The sequence below is a fragment of the Rhinatrema bivittatum genome, chromosome 1, assembly GCF_901001135.1.
Source record: "Rhinatrema bivittatum chromosome 1, aRhiBiv1.1, whole genome shotgun sequence".
NCBI classification, from domain to species: domain Eukaryota; kingdom Metazoa; phylum Chordata; class Amphibia; order Gymnophiona; family Rhinatrematidae; genus Rhinatrema; species Rhinatrema bivittatum.
In genome coordinates this window covers 225,044,451-225,058,832 of record NC_042615.1, presented here as the reverse complement: position 1 = coordinate 225,058,832, position 14,382 = coordinate 225,044,451, and positions in this window count along the sequence as shown.

The window sequence follows — 14,382 nt, the reverse complement described above, 5'->3', positions numbered from 1 at the left end:
AGGTGGCTAAACAAGTGGATAAGTTGACAGCAACAGTCAGAAAGATGCTTTGATGCAAAGAGAGGAAAAAAGGAAATGATACCACCCCTGTATAAGTCCTTGGGGGTGACCTTATTTGGAATACTGTACACAGTGCTGGAGCCTGCATGCTCAAAAAGGATATAAACAGGACAGAATTGGGCCAGAGGGTGGCTACTAAAATGATCAGGGCTTAGCATATGGGGACAAAGTCTAAACGTATACCTTAGAGGAAAGTTAGGATAGGGATAATCTGATAGATGCATTTAAATACTTCCAAGGTTTTCATGCAGAGGATGCTGGCCTCTTTAAAGGAAAGGAAATTCTAAAAGAGGGAGTCATGGGATGAGGATGAAAGGGAGTAGGCTGTGGAATTACCTAAGGAAACATTTGTTTAGAGCTGCATGGAACAGCTTCCTCCTGGAGATGGTGGAGACCAGGACAGTATTTGAATTGAAAGCATGGGATAAAAACAGAGGATCTCCAAGGGAATGGTAGGCATTACAAAGTTTAGTTAGTTGGTGTGGATGGGCAGACTAGATAGACTGTATGCTCTCTGCCATTATATTTTTATATTCCTATGAAAAATAGATGAAAGGTTTTTGAGATATGAAAGTTTTATTCAGATATATTTAGCTTCACATAATAAAGGGAAGAAAACAGTAGGAATGATACCCTAATTAAAGCCGATGTGGATGTATCGATGAAAGGTGTTTATTTAAAAATATGTATTACATGCTTCAATTCAAAAGCTGTGATTGAGGAACAAATCCTAAAAAGAAAAGCATATACAAACCGCAGTACACAACACATACACAGTAAAGGGAGTCTTTGTTTATTTACCAGCATGTACACTCAGACAAAAATGGGGATATGTTCTTTAAAGATTCTTTCATGAAACTGATTTAATTTGCCAAATTACATATTACCTGTGGAGGAGATTTTAACAGTACGCTTAGCCAGGATTAGATAACTCTTTACAGGAGAGATGTTCTTACCAAATACAGTAAAGAGAGAGAGAGCTTATTGTCTAGAGCAGCCCATCAGGCTAAGAACCTTTTGATGAATATATAATTAATAGATCACTGTTTCGGTGGTGTTGATATAAGAACCAGGTAAGCCAGGGTTCAAATCCCATTTCTCTCACTGATGCATCTTGTGACTATCAGCAAGTCACATCACCTTCCATCACCATAGGTAAAAAGTTAGATTGTAAGCCTTCGTCTGCAGGGACCTACCACTAGCACCTAAATTTGTAGCTCACCTTGAGCTCAGATTTCGAAAGGCAAGTGATTAAATCTAAAACATCCAAAACACAGGTGAAAGTTGAAGCAAGTGTTTGCTGATTAAGCCTTCATCTATGTATGAAGAGATTATGGAAACAAAGGAAAGGGATTATTCATGTTTGTATCCCCACAGAATATATTCTAGATTGCCAATTTGTTGAGGCTAGAATCAGAGGAGAAATTCATGGTTAGGCTATAGAAAGTATTGGTTGGTCGCACCACCCTCCAGTATGGATAGGCTTAAAGGGAATAATGCAAGAAAAAAAAGACCAAAATAGGCATTAAATGGAAGTATTTTGACAGATGTCAAGAGAAGAGTTTTTCTTTATTAAATTTTCCATTATATTAACCTGATAGAAAAAAACAAGAAAATGAGATGCTGAGTTACAAATCAAAAGATATATTACGCCAGGAAAAATAACAATTCTCAGCATACAAAACCCATAATCATGGGGGGAGAAAGGAAAATACATGCACACTTACACATAGTATACAACTATGAAAATATGCAAGATCCAAATAATAATAAAATAGCTGAGAGGAGTTACAATTGTCTACTGGTCATCATTTTCATTTATCCCACCTGGGTTCTTATCTAATAAGAATGTCTCCAAATGAAGAGGGTCAGAAATCTAAACTTTTTCCCCTGAAAGGTAATACAACAAGAACAAGGAAATTTAAAAAAAAAAGGTTGCTCCTGTAGCCAATATCTTACCCTTCAGGGACAAGAAATGCCTCCTCCGGGCTTGTGTCACTCAGGAGACGTCAGGAAAAATTTGGATTTTCTGCTCACAAAATAATGCATCTTTGTTCCTAAAGAAAATTTTAAACATTTTGGGGTAGATTTTAAAACCCCTGCGTGCGTAAATCCTCCTGGATTTACGTGTGCAGGGCACTCGTGCGCCGGCGCGTGCAAAGCCCCGGGACGCGCATAAGTCCTGGGGCTTCGTAAAAGGGGCGGGAGGGGGCGTGCCCAAGGGGCGTGTCCGGGGGCAGGGGGCGGTCCGGGGTGGGTCTGGGGACGTGGCGACAGTTCAGAGGCGGGCCGGGAGGGCGGTCCCGAGTCCCCCGGCACTGCAGCCTGTGCTGGGGGATGCCGGGGTGGCGCGCGCAAGTTACGCCTGCTTCAAGCAGGCGTAACTTGCCCAACAAAGGTAGGGGGGGATTTAGGTAGGGCTGGGGGGTGGGGTAGATAGGGGAAGGGAGGGGAAGGTGGGGGTCGCCCACCTTCCCCTTCCCTCGGAGGGAACGGAGGCAGGCTGCGCGGCTTGGCGCATGCAGGCTGCTGATTTTGTGCAGCCTTGCACGCGCCGACCCCAGATTTTATAAAATACGTGCGGCTACGTGCATATCTTATAAAATCTGGTGTACTTTTGTTCGCACGCGCGTATGTTTTGAAGATCTACCTCTTTATCTTTATCTTGTTCAAGCAAGAATAATAATATCAGTTGATTCCGCCAGAAAGGTGGATACCCCTAAACTGGGGGATTCAACCACCTCATCATTTTGAATCCTATCTTTTCTCACCAATCTATTAGGAAAGTAAATGATTTTTTATATCATCTGTATATTATCCTCATCATATAATAATATTTCTCTTAAGAATTTTTTAAACATTTCGTATGGTGATAACGACCGCGTCTGTGGGAAATTGACCAAACGCAAATTTTTAGAGTACATCATATTTTCTATATTCTCAATTTCATTATGTATAACCAAGTTATCCTTGAAATGCATACATTCTGAATTTTGCAATAAATGAACTTTAGACGATAATGCACCAAGATCGTTCTCAAAGTTAGAAATTTTTTTATCCTGTTCATCAATTTGTAACCTATTTGAATTAACTATAGTGCTCAAAGATGCATTCACGTGAGATACATTCAAATCCAGCTTGGATATCATCCTCCATAAATCAGTAAGGGTGACATTGTTAGGAACATTGACAGGCTGCGAAAGCCTTTCTGTTTCCTCAAATGTAGCAACATTATCAGCAGCCAATAACTGATTAGATGTTAAGTATCCAGCTTGCAGGTATCTATTAGGCTCTCCAGAGTCTACGCCACCAACAGGGATTATATTGTATACCTTATTGATATCAAATGGTGGTATTATCGATGGCTGAGGAGGAGAAAATGGACCCCTGCCAGGACTTAGGGAAGCTGAAAAAGAAGCCCCCTCACCATCCTCATTTGGCGACTCGATCACTAACGACGTGAATGTCCATTGGGCATCTTAGAAATAGGAGAGGAAGATGTAGGTTGTGCCTTCCTTTTTTCCCCCATCTAAAAAAGGGGAAAAGGTAAGCAATTGGGCCCAGTCTTAGCCGGACAAAGCCGCACGTGGCTTAGACGTCGCGCCGCACTGCTGCAAGTCTTAAAGCGGCAGTCGCCTCCTCATGATGTCACCTGCCACACCTCCTGATGGCAAATACCAGCTCCAGCTCGGTCAGCATCAAGGCAGGTCCCGCAGGGTGGTAACTTCACCCAGCCAACACTGGGAGGCAGGAAGACTAGGCAGCCCGACTCCTCTCATCTCCAGTCTCCCCGGGAATGTCTCCACACTGCCGCAAGTCTTAAAGCAGCAGTCGCCTCCTTGTGACATCACCTGCCGTGCCTCCTGATGGCAATGACCAGCTCCAGCTTGGTCAGCATCAAGGCAGGTCCCGCAGGGTGGTAACTTCACCCAGCAAACACTGGGAGGCAGGAAGACTAGGCAGCCCAACTCCTCTCATCTCCACTCTCCCCCAGCCAGTGCCATTTCTATGTAATTTTTATTGTTCCCGGGCTCAAACTAATCCCCCTTTAAGTGGCTTAAGCAGCAGACAGTATCTGCAATCTGGTGGCCGCAACAGCAGAGCAAATGGCTGGGCACACAAAAAAAAAAACAGAGCTGACAAAATCTGCAGCGGTGAAGATAAAATGGCGCAGGAGGTAGGCCTGATGGCCAGTGGGTTTTCCGACATGGTGCTGCGGGAACTCTCTCGCGCTGTTTCCACTGCTCTAACAGGACAGCTACAGAAAATTCAAACCTTGGTCAATGAGCTGTGTGACAAGGTAGATACTTTTAATTTTACCATTAGCAGCATGCAAGGCAAGCTTTCTGAGCAGAATGACCCTGTGCTCTCGCTGGAGACAGCAGCTGTGGAGCTGCAGGAGAACAACAAAGCATTGGAGCTTAAATTGCATGAGCTCGAGAACAGAAGCAGGCGCAACAATCTACGGATCCTGGGAGTTCCAGTGTCCATTCAAGGAGAGGCTTTGCTTAATTTTTCTGAGAAATGACTTCCTGAAGGGCTTCAAATCAGCATGGAGGACTGGGCGATGCTGGCGGAAAGAGCTCATAGGTTGGGAGCTGGTGGTCCAGATCAGACATGGCCAAGGCCGGTGATTGCTAAGTTTTTTTTAATTTCACCGATAGAGAGAAAATTCTGTCAGCATACTGCAGAACAAAGGATCTTTCCTATGAGAATGGCAAGTTGCTTCTGTTTCCAGACTTCTCGGCTAGGGTCCAGGCTGCCCACAAAGAGTTCACTCTGTACTGCACCCAGCTGTTTCACAAATGAGTGCATTTTTCCTTGCAATTTCCAGCCCTGCTCAAAGTCTTCCATAATGGAGAGTCATGAATAAATTTTAAAAGCAAGCATATTAGTAAAAAAGAAATAAGCAGATTAACTAGCTTTTATGCATTTTAAATTAACGTTAACTAGAGATCATTCTAAAATTTTAAAAAATTGCAAAAGGCAGCTACTTTCATGTGATAAGGATATTCCAGAGAGTTTTTCAAATTGTTTGTACTCATATATAAAAGATAACTTCATATCTAATTGTTTTCTGGTGATATCTATTATCAAGTAATTTAGTCTGTATGGATCCAACAGATCTAGAAAAAAAAAGTCACTGAAGTAATTAATATAATAAAGTAACTTAAAGCACCAGCTCTTGATGGAATATCAAGTGAATTTTATAAATGTTTAAAACATCTAGTATTACCTATGTCAAAAGCATTTAATCATGTTCTGTCAGCGCATGACTTATCACTATCAATGATGGAAGCATAGATCATGGTAATACTGAAGAAGGGAAAAGATGTCTGAGTGCAGTCAATGTAGGCCGCCTGTCTTGTCCAACATTGGTCTGCTGGAAATAGAAACGGCCAGTTGAATACTATCTATCTGCTGCTGACACCATGCTTTTTTTAAATTTGTGAACCAGTTGTCATATAATCTTGTGCATCACAAGGTTAACAAATCCAACCTGTGAATTTTTTAAATGTTTGCATAGTGCCTGTCTACTGATAACAATCTCTCTGTGAAAAAGTCCGAGGAGCTTCTCCCATTGCTCTATGCTCATACCAACAGGACGAGGAGAGGGTTAATTGCGGTGCTTCCTTTGCCATTGACCCAAGGGACAGGAAGAGAATGGGATGATCAGATCTCAGAGAGAGATGGTACTTTGTTTTCCACCAGCCCAGAAGGCAGGAGGCGAACAGGCCGATAACTGCTACGTGGAGCCAGGCTTCTTTTGCCACTGACCCAGGGTGAAGGAGGAGAGAGGACCGGTTTTTGTGGATCTGAAGAGATTCACTGACTGATCTGACCAAGCGAGGAGGAGGAAAGCTGCAGGAGAATGTGAGGTAAGTGTGTGTTGGAGGGGGGGGGGGGGGGGGGGGGGGTGGGGAGCTGCAGGAGTGGCCAATAACAGCTCAGGGGTGGGCAAACTTTTTTGAGATGGGGCCACATTACAAACTATCGATCACAATGAGGGCCAGAAGGTGAGACAGGGGCAGGGTGGGTCCTCCACACACCAATCAAATCTCTGCCACTTGCTGTAGGCATTTCAGTATCCTGCAGGCTTAAACATCATCATTTTTAGCACCCAAGGAGCCCCTTCAATCATGGATCCCAGCCTCTACCAAAATCAGAAAAAACTTCATCTTAAGAGGTACAAAGCATTTTCTCAGCAGACTACCTAACTTCAGTCACAAATGCAAGCCATAAAATATAAATAGTAAGGTGCAGACAAAAAACTGGATTGGAAACCACTAAAAGCCAAACTCCTATGCAGTGCAATAAATCAAAACCAGAAATATCACCATTCATCATAAAAATGAAGAAATATAAATAAACCATAATGAGGAAATCATACTAATAAGCATATTTCAAAATATAACAGAATGCCACCTAATAATTAAGAATAAGGATAAAAATGTTAAGCATTTCCCCAAAATTCAATCATATTTCAAAACAGGAGGCATATCAAACCCCCAATAATTAAAATTAATAAGGATAACAAAAAAATCATCCCCCCCTTCCCACCCCATACCTGGAAACGTTTCATTTCCAGTCACCTTGAAATTGTAGAGATTGGGAGCCTGCTTTGCAAACACAAAAAGCAGGCTCCCAATCTCTCTCTTTCACAGGCAAACACACAAAGCAGGCTCCCAATCTCTAAAGCACACTCGCAAGCAGGCTCCCAAACACACAATTATACCTCTGCTCATTCTTCAGCCCCGCTGGCCTGGGTTGAAACGGTAGCCCACCACCTGGTTTCTCTTCTCCTGCAGACACTGGTGCTGCCTTTCCCTCCTCCACCTTTGACCCCAGCTCCAGCAGCAGCCGCTGCCACATCTTTTTTTTTTCTTCTTTTTCGGCCCCGCTGGCCAGAGCTATGGTGGGCACCGTTGCCACGTCTCTATTTCTTCTGGCTGGCGCGAACCCCACCAGCGCTGTTGAATGGGGTCTCTCCTCGCTGGGGGGAATGGGAACCCTGTTTGCGCACCGACGAACAGGGACTCTCCTTGCCACCCGCTGATGTTCAGACCTCCCTCCTTAAGTGCCAAGAGCGATAACTTGGCCTTTGATGACGTTGAGCATCGGCGGGCCGCACATCATGGAGAGTGTCCAAATGATAGGTGGCCCGATTAAAAAGCTTTAATGGCTATAGTTTGTTTACCACTGGTGTAGCTGATGCTTTTTTTTTGGAGGGCTAGCATGAGTGAGTGGCTGGCTGGTGGGGGCATGTTGAAAAAGAGCAGGCAGGATTAGAAAGGAAGATGAGAATATGAGGGAAAGCGAGACTGGAGTAGGGGTAGGGGCACCGCTCCCTCCTTTGTGATTCCCCTTCTTTTATCTTGGAGCAAAATCCAGGTCTGGGAATCAAATCTGGATCTTTCAGGCAACAGTGGGCAGCACTGTGGCTGAACCACCATCGTGGCCTGCTAAGTATGCCTTTTTAATTAAACATACTTCACAATCTATTCAAAACAAGACCATCAGCGGAGTAAAAACTACAACTTTTATATACTCCCCATCCATGGTGAAAACGATCACACTCTAACATCCCCAAAGAGAAAAGTGCTCAACTAAAATGAAATAACCTCATAAGTAATGCAAACAAATTTCTGTGCCAAGTCTGAAGCATATTCACTCATACCACTCAATTAAAAGTGACTATTATAATTGTAACCCCCTCATGGGGCACATAAAATAGAAGAGAGTCTTTGATGCTGGGTTTTTATGATCCTTTGATCAGCCTCTGTGGGTTCAAAAGCACAAATTTGATGGACTGAAGGTGGTCTCGAGGCAAAGGAAATTTTTTTTTTTTTGGCTGGAAAAGGTAAAAATACTGAAATCCTTTTTAACCATCTCCATGCACCCCTATAGCAGTGTTTCCCAGCCCTCTCCTGGAGCCACCTCTAACCAGTCAGGTTTTCAGGATATCCCTAATGAATATGCATGAGACAGATTTGCATACATTGGAGACCCAGGGTATGCAAATCTATTTCATTTATATTCATTGTAGCAGACCTAAAAACCTGACTAGATAGGTATGCCTCCAAGGAGAGGGTAGGGAAACACTGCTGGACAGAAAACAGTCTTCAATCTTCTCATCCCTTAATGGGCAAACTCTCTCACCTCAAACCCACAACCTTGGAATTAAGGAAGCAGTCTTACTTACTGGAATTTAGGGCAAATTTATGAAATTTGTATTCTTCTGGTATTACCAGCAGTCCTTGTACAATAAAAATCACCAAACAGATGAGTCGCAGGATTCGCAGCAGAGCAAAATAAAAACATTTCAAACTTCTTCACTTAGCAGGGCATTAAGCTGTTAATCAGGTTCTGAAACATCCCAGTTTGTTTTAGTCATTCTGCATCCACAATCTCATTCATATTCTTCTAAGCAGTAATTCTCAGAAAATCCTCAGAATTTCCCCAAGCTAATTGTAGTCCATAGGTGATCCTAGGTGCCTCTGAATGCCACCTAGTAGTCTAGTGTGGTGATGGGAGACGCACGGAAGCAGACATGTCAGGCAGGAGTTTTCAGGAAGGCACCCTGAACTAAAATGGTCGCACTTCTTTTATTGTCCTGGGTTACATCTCATCAGAGTAAACATCATACCATTGGTTACAACACTGCAGGATATACAGCTGCAAGGCTTATTATGCTATGCGCGTGATTAACTCATGTTATTATCTTTGTCAAAGCAAGCAAGCATTCTGTGTTTAGGGCAAAGGTTGTTTGTGAAGCCGAGAAGCTGAGATAAGAAAGTACAGAGAGCTGAGGAATGCTAACGCAGACAAGCTCAGCGTGGTATGCCAGCTACTGAGCAAGAGCCTTTATTCCCCACATCTCATCCTTTCTTTTACATTTTACAGGAAATCTTTACGTTGTGTTTTAGGTATAAGTATGTTAGCCAGGTTGGGCAAGCATCGAATACAGCAGCAGCAACATATTAGAATGAAGATACAAAGTAATACAATGGGAATTATCTTTCTGTGACCAGCCATATCGGGGAGCCAGGACCATAGCCAGTCCCAAGGGGACTGGGGTTCGTTATTGGATAGAGGGTGATTGGCTATTAGAATCTCCATCTGCTCAATGGTGTGTGTGAGGTTAGCTTTATAATCAGATATTTATGCACAGCAATGTGAACCAATCAATGCACATACGCCTCCCTTTGAGGCTAAGATCATGTCCAAAGCATAGCGATTCTGCAATACTACTTCTCTCATTTGTGAGACCTCTTCTGTGAGGAGTTTTATGGATTTAATCGTTCGGTTGAATAGGGCTGTGGTCCAGTTGGCAAGGGTGCATAAATCTCGTAGTTTAGTGCTGCCCCTAATGGGGGAAGCAGGCCCCTGTAGACCATTGTGCCTGTGCCTCACTCAATTGGGTTTTGAACTGACTCTCTCCTGTTTCTGATTCTACCCTTGGGCAATTTGGTAGTAGTATAAAAGGATGGCATTATGTAGCCTAGAGTACATCTACCTGTCCATCTTGCAGGGATTCTCATATATGCCCTGCGTCCACACAACATCCAGATGTTTCCCAACAAATTGGTGGATGTGTTTTGCTTGTTTTGGGTTTGTTTTACCATTTCTGCTATAGTGTTACACAGATCGAATCCTCCTGTGGCTGTGGATGTGGGGCAACCCTGTCCAACTGGTCACCCTGTGAGCTGGTAATTACACATATATTTTGTGAAATTGTGCATGTGTTCAGTAATGGTCTCATTAAGGAAGGGGTTTTTTCTAGACATGTTGTGTTGCAGGATGAATGTTTGATTGCAATATGAGTATTTCCCTACCCTGGGCCCTGTGCTACTATCATTATTATATTCCCAACAAAAAGCAGCGTTCTCTTGTACCCTACTACCCAAATGCATCACCGTGTAATTGACTGGTGAGTTTATAAAGACCCCATTGTCCCACGGGTATGTAGTCCATCCTGATAGGTTAAAGGGAACTGCATGCATCAATAGTCCTCCTCTGGTATGGGTTGGCATGTGCATGCAAACCCAGCAATCTGTTTGGTTTAATAGTTGTGATAAGTTCTGTGCATCGGTAATGTACATATTGGTTTGCCATAGTCCTTGTTCAGAGATCGCCATGGCGGGAGGGAGAATGCAAGATAAGAAGATGCACATCACAATTGTCAATGAATTGGCATTCAAGCAAGAAAATGCGGCAAGCAAAAAGTTCTCTGGAGTTTTTTCAAGTCCCTGCTGTTCCAAGAGCTGCATGGATTGGCTGGATAATGCCTTAATTTGTCCCCAAGTCATTTGATGGTGCTGGCGAGGAGCCCGATCCCGGTCCTTCTGAGGGTTGTGAAGACTCAGGGAGATGTTTGGAATCGGATTTTTCAGGCCTTGGTGTCACGCCATCTCTCCACAGCTTAACACAATGATTTGGAACCCAGACTGGACCCGAGGAAGCAAGCACAGCAGCATATCCTCGTCCCCATGTTAACAAGGAGACGGGGCCATGCCAAACAGGGTTAGCTAACATTCTATACAAAACTGATGGTTGTGGATTGCTAATCCTGTTCCCAAAATGATTGTCCACATCTGTGGCCTGATTGGAATGTGATATATTTAAATGATTTAAGGTAAACAGTACTTTGTTCAGCCATTCCTGTTTGGAGGGGAGTCCAGGGGCATTTCCTGCTTTTTGTTTGTGTTTATCAAGAGCTGTCTTAAGAGTGAGGTTGGCTCACTCCACAATAGCCTGTCCAGTGGAGTTGTAAGGGATGCCAAATATGTGTTTGATGTTCCATTGTTGACAAAAGTCAGCAAAGGAATGGCTGCTGTAAGCGGGGCCATTATCAGTTTTTAAAACAGAGAGCATCCCCATGACCGAAAAGGTTCTTATACAGTGATTGATAACATGCTTGGTAGCTTCCCCTTTTTGGGGGGTGGCCCATAGAAAATGTGAAAAGGTGTCAATGGTTACATGTAAAAATTTCCAGGGGGCGAAAGGAGGATATTGAGTAACATCCATCTGCCAGATTTCGTTAGCACGTAAGCCACGTGGGTTCATGCCCATAGAAGGGGCAGATGCAACTTGGGAACACTGGGGGCAATGCTGCACAATGGCTCGGGCTTGGTCTAGTGGAATATTAAATTGTTTAGCGATTGACTTAGCATTCTGATGAAACATGGAGCGGCTATTCCAGGGAGTGACGCTGAGCACTGCCTTTTTAGTGGCTGCATCGGCGATAGCATTGCCTTCTGATATCCACTGAGGGAAAGGCTGGTGGCTTCTGATGTGGGCAATGTAAAGCTGGTGTGTGCGACCTTGGAGGGCTGATTGTAGTGTCAGAAAGAGGGATAATAGGTTATCATCTAAAGAAGGGGTTACATAGGCTCCGGGAAGAATGGAGTAAGTTCCATAAATGTCATAGTCAAGCGTTCAGTAAGTGTATCAATTTTTCATTCATCGAGGCCTAATTGTGATATGTGTTCCTTATGGTTTCGGCTACCTAATATAGTAAAATAGCATAAATTCAAATTAATCATTTAAAAGAAAAGTCATTTGCAGTAGGCTGAACCACAAACAACAAGTATTTCAGACACTACATTAATCATATGTTACGCAAGACTGACACATATTCATCCATCCTACAAATATTCATTCATCGTCTTCTTGACATCAAGACAGACAACGGATAACACATAATTTGAGCTCAAAATTCATATCAAAAAAGTATCAAAAATAAAATTAGATCAAAGATCAAAAATCAAAAGGTGTTTGAAAAATAGAAGTTCAGAATTCTGTATAAAAATTAGAAAAAGAAAATAAAACTGAAGTTTCCTTAAGACAGGAGGGCCGTAGACCTGAAAGGTAAAAACTAGTATACAACAGAATTATTAAAATAACAAATATTGTACAACTGGTAGAATAGCATAGTGCCTCCTAGTGGATGCACTATCATCACTTTATAGATTTCAACCTGGAACAATAAATTCAATCAATAATACTCTGAGTTTAAATTCAATGTGCAATACTAATACTAAATAATCAGAATAATTAGAACTTAAATATGCTCCGTTTAAACAAAAGTAACTCTTTTCTCCTTTTTTTATTTTTCTTTTCCATTCGCCACACAGCACTGACAGAAGTACTCCTCTATAAGCAGTGCTCTGCCTTTTACCAGACGCTAAGGCAACCCTTACTTCCCCTTTTTTCCTTCTAAGATACAGTTTAACTCTTTGGTTAAAATGTCCTTTCAGATTCAGATTTCAGTAGCTCAGATTCTAAATTTTAACACTAGTAAATGTCCTTGTCAGTAACCTCAATTCAGTATTAAAGAAATTTGAAAGTATTAATGTAATAAAAGTTCAGCATTGAAGCTTGAGGGTAAAAGAGGCTTGGATTGGCGGGAGATCTGTCCCCCCCCCCCCCCCCCTTGACTCCTCTTTTACCACAGTAAAATCTGCAGATAATTCAGGAAAGAAAAGTATAAAGTATGTGTTGTAAGAAAGAGAGATCGCATGCGCTTGGTGATCACCTTAATAGGAATGTATCAGAGATATAACAGATATAGAGATTAGGGAAAGAAACTTAAAAGCGGTACCGTATAACATTATCTTACTTAAACTAAAAATCCTTATACTAAAAATGTACCAGCACATCCTTGCCAGTCTTATGTAAGGGGACCATTTCACATTGAGTTTACACAGTGCCCTGTCCCAGTTTCACTACAGTTACAACGTAAGGTCCTACATACACTGGATCTTTCTCTGACGTGTGGGGGAACACTTCCTGTGGGGAAATGCGCTCTAAGTATGCAGGCTTCCTGTAACGGAATATCAAGGCCCATGATAAACATTCCTTCCAGGTTTACTTTGTCTGCTCCATCACTTGGTTTAGTCTGGTTTGCAACAGGCCATTGTATTGTCTCATTAGATCATGTCTCTCAAGTCGGCACTGTTTTTGTTTGTAACGTCACTGCGATATCAGAAGTGCGACTACCTGGCCCAAGGTCATATATGCTAATTTCTTTGATGACCTGGAGGCATGGCTAGGTTACTGCTTATGGCACTCTGGGTGGTATTCAATTCAATTGCGGTTGGGGATCCCTCTAGAGGACAGACTCTCATTTGTGGGCTGAAGGCAAGTGTCCTTCCATGAATTGAATCAACCCAAATGGTGACATAAAAAAATGAACAGTCTAATTTGGCAACTTTGGCTGCTGGAGGACCGGCAGCAGCTGAAGCTACAGTGACTACGTCAACTTCCTCACTACTCTCCGTGTCTTCCTCACTACTCTCAATCAAAATAGCCATGGATTGGAGACAAGGGTTGGGTGACAGGTCAGGAGGTTCAAAGTGACAATTTAGGAAGCTCAGGAGGCAGTGACAGCTCAGGATACAGGGAGTTTGTGGGTGGTGAAGGGGTTTGAGGGTAAGCCGGAGGGAGGTTAGTTTCTTTGATTTCAGTTTCTTTGGTTTTCTGGGGTTCTTCCTCTGAGGTAGACTTGGAGGATGCCACGGGAGCCTTGGTTGGGACGATGCCTTGTGATTGTGTGTCCCCAGATTTTCTATCGCTTCGTGCATTTTTGCCAAAGCAATAGATGTTTTATTGAGGCACACGGGGGTGCATGCAAGGCATTCCCTAAGTTGATCCAGTCCTGGATATTCAAAGTACTAGCCTCTGGATACCACGGGCACTGGCGTTCTGTTTCTTTCAACATATTTTCTATATCTCCTAGTCTGACGTGAATTGCCTCTCCTTTTGTAATAAAGAAATTATTTCTTACTATTTTCTGCAACTCTTTTGCATGAACCTTCTGCTGAGCTGACAGTCCCCCCCCCCCCCCCCCCAATACTCACGAATGTGGGAGCGACGTTCGCTGCGGTGCACCTGGGCTCATCCGGCTGGATGAGTAGGGGGATTCTCGTCTGGAGGGGTCACCAGATGTGGAGATGTGAGACGCACGGAAGCAGACACGTCAGGCAGGAGTTTTCGGGAAGGCACCCTGAACTAAAACGGGCGCACTTCTTTTATTGTCCTGGGTTACATCTCATCAGAGTAAACATCATACCATTGATTACAACACTGCAGGATATACAGCTGCAAGGCTTATTATGCTATGCGCGTGATTAACTCATGTTATTATCTTTGTCAAAGCAAGCAAGCATTCTGTGTTTAGGGCAAAGGTTGTTTGTGAAGCCGAGAAGCTGAGATAAGAAAGTACAGAGAGCTGAGGAATGCTAACGCAGACAAGCTCAGCGTGGTATGCCAGCTACTGAGCAAGAGCCTTTATTCCCCACAGTCTAGTGCTAGTATTCT